This window comes from Sinocyclocheilus grahami, unplaced genomic scaffold (genome assembly GCF_001515645.1).
Source record: "Sinocyclocheilus grahami isolate Dianchi unplaced genomic scaffold, SAMN03320097.WGS_v1.1 scaffold1860.1, whole genome shotgun sequence".
NCBI classification, from domain to species: Eukaryota; Metazoa; Chordata; class Actinopteri; order Cypriniformes; family Cyprinidae; genus Sinocyclocheilus; species Sinocyclocheilus grahami.
This window is the reverse complement of record NW_015507039.1, coordinates 42,772-48,231: the sequence shown is the minus strand read 5'-3', so window position 1 is coordinate 48,231 and position 5,460 is coordinate 42,772. Positions and strand designations below refer to the sequence as shown.

At 37.9% G+C, this 5,460-nt stretch overlaps 1 pseudogene; it reads right to left on the bottom strand.

Annotated features, from left to right (window-relative positions):
- LOC107573075 (haloacid dehalogenase-like hydrolase domain-containing protein 2) overlaps positions 1-5,460 on the bottom strand; it is a 14,273-nt pseudogene that overhangs the window by 1,062 nt on the left and 7,751 nt on the right.

The following is a 5,460-nucleotide window of genomic DNA, read 5'->3' as shown; positions in this document are numbered from 1 at the left end:
GTTTTTTTCACATCTTCATCTGCATCTGACCGAACCACCGACTGGGGCGGGTCACATGAAGTGTGGCCTTTAAGGTCGGAGAAGATCCCCGCCTTTCAAGATGGGCTTGTCCAATGAGAGAGATGGAAATTTCCTAGCGGGAGGTGGCAATTGCTGGAGGGTTTACGACTCTTTGTGTGGAAACATGGAACTTAGTATCTGGAACTTGAGTCGAAAATACTAAAGATTCTCAGGACACTAATATATTGCCTATGTATCAACATATAATATACAATCTTGTTTAGATCATCAGAAGGCGAATTCATAGATACTAAACACGGTATTTGTAAGGTTATATGAATGAGTGGTTTATCGTAAGCATGAATAAAATATTCTATAATACAACAGATTAATACAAAACAGCAATAATATACACAATGGCCTGAAGAATATGTGTGTTCGTTCAAAGAAAGGTTTTCCTATGAATTAATTAGAACACAGTCCATTTCTACTCTGCCTTTCCTTGGGACATGCAGGGATTTTCCCTGCTTTACATACTTTTGGCCAATAAACCCAGTGATATCAGCGTTGGTTGCCATGCAACAAAGAGGCCTGTTCGACTTCCTGGGGTGTTACGCATTCCGGGGGGAAGGGTTCATGGGTCCTCGTATGGCTTGTTAACTGAGGTTACAGAGTATTTGTTAAATATAAAAACAAAATATATATTGTGTGTTTGATTGGTCCAGACGCTACATAAATTCCATCTTGAATTTGAAAGGAATTACCATTTTATTAAATATTTCAACAATAAATAAACAATAAAACAAACCATAAATAAATATTATATTGCATAAAAAGAATTAAGATTTTTGCATTGTGATACTCATTTCATGACGATTGAGAAAAGATCCCAACAAAAATTACCATTGTCGTAATGCATCTGGGTCATGCTTAATTGTCATAAATAATAAATAAATAAATATCCTAAAATAGGTCTAATTTTCTTAGTGCAAAATTGTTTTATTTTATTTTAAGGTGACATATGACCTAGAAATGTTATTGACGTGCTTAGTAAAAGCAAAACTTAAAAGATGAATTTGTGATGTATAGATCCTTAATAATATTTATACTATTTTTTATTCAAATAAATAAATACATACATAAATCTCCTAAGATATATTTTTTCTTCATGCATTTTAAAAAAAATATATAATCCATGTCCTTGACAGACTGTGAGATTCACCCAAATATTTTCTTATGCATATTCATACTCACAGCTCCTATCATCACAGCCTCCTCCGGTGAGCAGTTCAGGTCTCGTACACTCTTAAAAATAAAGGTGCTTCACGATGCCATAGAAGAACCTTTTTATCTAAATGGTTCCATAAAGAACCTTTAACATCTGAAGAACCTTTCTGTTTCACAAAAGGTTCTTTGTGGGGAAAAAAGGTTCTTCAGATCATAAAAAGGTAAGAAAGAGATGGTTCTTTAAAGAACCTTTGACTGAATGGTTCTTTGTGGAACCAAAAATGGTTCTTCTATGGCAGGGGTGGCGAACGTCGGTCCTGGAGAGCCACAGCCCTGCAGAGTTTTGCTTCAACCCTAATCAAACACACCTGAACAAGCTAATCAAGGTCTGAACAGTTACTAGGAAGCTACAGGCAGGTGAGTTTTAATTAGGGTTGGAGCTGAACTCTGCAGGGCTGCGGCTCTCCAGGACCGGAGTTGGCCACCCCTGTTCTATGGCATCGCTTGAAGAACCTTTTGAAGCACCTTTATTTTTAAGAGTGTAAGGCCTCCAGGAAGAAAGCTTTCTCTGGTTTACCCAACACTGTGGCCTGGGTGTCAGTCGCATACTCAAGACCCGTCACAAACGGACCCGGTCCCAAAGCCAACCCGTCCTTCCTTTTATAGTACCGTGCTTTATGGATGTCAATGAGGGGAGCACCATCTAAAATGAGTCTGATGAAACGAGTCTGATGATATTAGCAGCAACAATTCATCCACTCAATGGGAGAACTGAACTATTTAGATGTCATTTTTATGGTTTATCGATAACTTCCAAAGTATTTTTACCGAAAGGCTTTATTGAGTGTCTGGTAGTTGAAGTGGTCAGGTGCTAATCCAATCACAACTGTGTTAGGATCCAAAGTTTCCAAACCTGCAGCATAGAAAAGTACACCATTATATGACAAATATGAAAAACTTCATGTTTTCTATATGAAAAACATGGAAAATGTAGATCTCACTCAGATAAACTGTATAAATGAACAGGACTCTGACCTGTGAAGTCCTCTAGAGCGCTATCCTCCACCAGCAGTAGGGGGCGCACTGCTCTCTGCTCCAGTAGATTACGGGCCGCAGAGAGCGATGTGAAGATCTCCTGCTCCTGGAGGTCAAAGTTTAACCGACCCAATCGCTCAAACAGGGTCCTCTTACATTACTTTGTGGTGTTGGTCACAAAATTTACAGCGACTGGAGCCTGTCTTAATCTGGACAAATGACATTAGTTTCTATGGAATACTACACATGAAATATCTCAACTACATAACAAATGACAATAAAAATATGATAGAGTTATTAATCGATCTTCACTATAATTTCACTTAAAGCTTTCTCTACTTTCAAATGTGGTTTTGATGCTGTTGTAGTGTAGCGTCACAGATCGCTGTAGAGCCTCAGTTTAAACGGCAGCGCAGATGACTGGTGAACCGATCATCTCTCCCTCTTCATTACTAGTTACAGCACCAAATAAACATGAATGACATCAGAAGGTATGTTAAAAGAAACAGTACAACTTAAGCCCAAAGTATAATTCGGTTTGTACACGTACGCGAGGGTCTGCGTACAGTGCGCGACACAAATTTCGTCACCAGAGTAGTACGCGTGTACTGTACGTGCAACATCCGATTTTTGTTTGCACAGGTCTCTCTCTCTTTGGGTTTACTGATGGATCGCAACTAACTTGTCTAAGTGCATACCCCACCTACTGTACCGGGGGAGTGTAAAATCAGGGCGTTTTTTTACGTAATTCCGTTAATTGATCGATTTGGAGGAGGCGTGACTTTGGAGATTGATTTGCAGGGAGGGTGGGAACTTATGCTTTCAAAGCCAATTGCTATTGCTAGCCTCTCTGACATCACCTACCCTACCTATAACTTCTAGCATTACAGTGACTGACTAGGTTTCACTGTATAATTTGCAGCATTAGTTAAGAGATTGTTTTCCTTAAGAAAAATTGTCATGTACTGTACCCGATATATATCCAAAAGAGTCAAATCGATTCGTGAAATCTGGCAATACTTAGCCCTAATATGGGCTTGTATTTTTATTTTTTACCTCGAAAATATTTAATCGGACAAAAATGTCTCTTTGTGAACGCATCTATTTTAAAGTGCACTTCCTTGAGTTCAGAAATACTGTCATTAAAATGTACTTTCTTTAAGTACACTTAAGTGGCCTTTAATTATAATTATATTATCTGCAAGTGCTCTTTTTAAAAAGTATACTTTTTAGATTTGAAGTACACAAAAAGTACACTCTCAATACAATTAAGCACACTTCTTTTTCACAAGGGTACTTAGCCCTAATATGGGCTCATTTTATTTTTTACCTCCAAAATATTTTCATCGGACAAAATTGTCTCTTTGTGAAAGCATCTATTTTAAAAATCTTTATCCAGTGATCACAAACGGCCAATAATTTCAACCAACTGACCGGGCTAAAGCCTCTTGCGCCCCAGGAACTGCAGCATCCTCGATATGAAGAGTCCCACTCAGATCAATGAGAACCATTTTTAAAAAGTATACTTTTTAGATTTGAAGTACACAAAAAGTACACTTTCAATACAATTAAGCACACTTCTTTTTCACAAGGGTACTTAGCCCTAATATGGGCTCATTTTATTTTTTACCTCCAAAATATTTTCATCTGACAAAATTGTCTCTTTGTGAAAGCATCTATTTTAAAAATCTTTATCCAGTGATCACAAACGGCCAATAATTTCAACCAACTGACCGGGCTAAAGCCTCTTGCGCCCCAGGAACTGCAGCATCCTCGATATGAAGAGTCCCACTCAGATAAATGAGAACTGCTTTCAGAGCGCGGCGGGACGCCATCACTGAAACATGGAATGATATTGAAGCGTAAAGCGTTCACATACACTTCACTCAGGGTTTTATTTATTTTAAGCAAATGTTAAATAGTTTTAAAGGGGTCCTATTATGCTTTTTCACTTTTTCAACTTTAGTTAGTCTGTAATGTTGCTGTTTGAGCATAAAAAACATCTGCAAAGTTACAAAGCTCAAAGTCCACTTCAAAAGGAGATATTTTATTTAACAGAAATCACTTTTCAAAAACTACAACAAACGACTCGTTTGGACTACAACGCATATTTTCCGGGTTTTGTGATATCACAAATACCGACGAATGGGACGAGACCTGGTTGAGCTGCACTAGAGAAGGCAACGAGTGTTATTATCATTATGTCGGAGACACGCTAGCTTTCCCAAGGCAGACGAACATAGAGTGGTTACAATCATCCGGGTTTAAATCGCGCAATTTTGACAATATTTACACTGAAGCTTGCAGGTGGCTATGGTAAGGGGTGTTAATGTCTTGTTCTACTTTGCACTTTGTCGTTTTCCTTGTATTCACTTAATGTGAGGGGTATACGATAACAGATTAAGAGGAAAGCTGCATTTTTGTTTTGTAAATCTTTCAAGGCAGATTTTTATTTTTTACAAGAAACACATGCTTTAGCCTCAGATTTTAATTTCTGAAACTATCAGTGGGGAGACAATAAATTGATGTCTTATGGAAACAGTAAGTCAGCAGGTGTTGCTATATTAAAGGGCTCTTTTCAGGGGAAAATCCTTAAATTTAGTTAATGACTCAGGAAGATAGATAATTTTAGTTGTTGAATTTATGGAGGATATATTTTTAGGTAATATATATGGTCATAATAACAGCCAAAGAAACATACTTTTTTTTGCTGAATTTGAAGAAAAAATAAATGCCTCATTAAATTCTTTTGTTAATGCTAAACTAATATTTGGGGGTGATTGGAACTGCATAAATGACCCTATTAAAGACTGTCATCCTCAAAGATCCTTAAAGGGATAGTTCACCCAAAAATGAAAATGTGATGTCTATCTGCTTACCCCCAGGGCATCCAAGATGTAGGTGACTTTGTTTCTTCAGTAGAACACATATGATGATTTTTAACTCAAACCGTTGCAGTCTGTCAGTCATATAATGGAGGTGAATGGGAATCACGGATTTGAGAGTCAAAAGAAACATACACAAACAAAACCAAATTAAACCCTGCGGCTCGTGACGATACATTGATGTGCAAAGACAGGAAACGATCGGTCTGTGCAAGAAACTGAACCTCTAATGCACTGCAATGTCCGCACTGTCCTGAACGCTTTCTCAACAGCCGGTGCGTGACGCGTCTTCTTCTTGCTTTACGGCGGATCG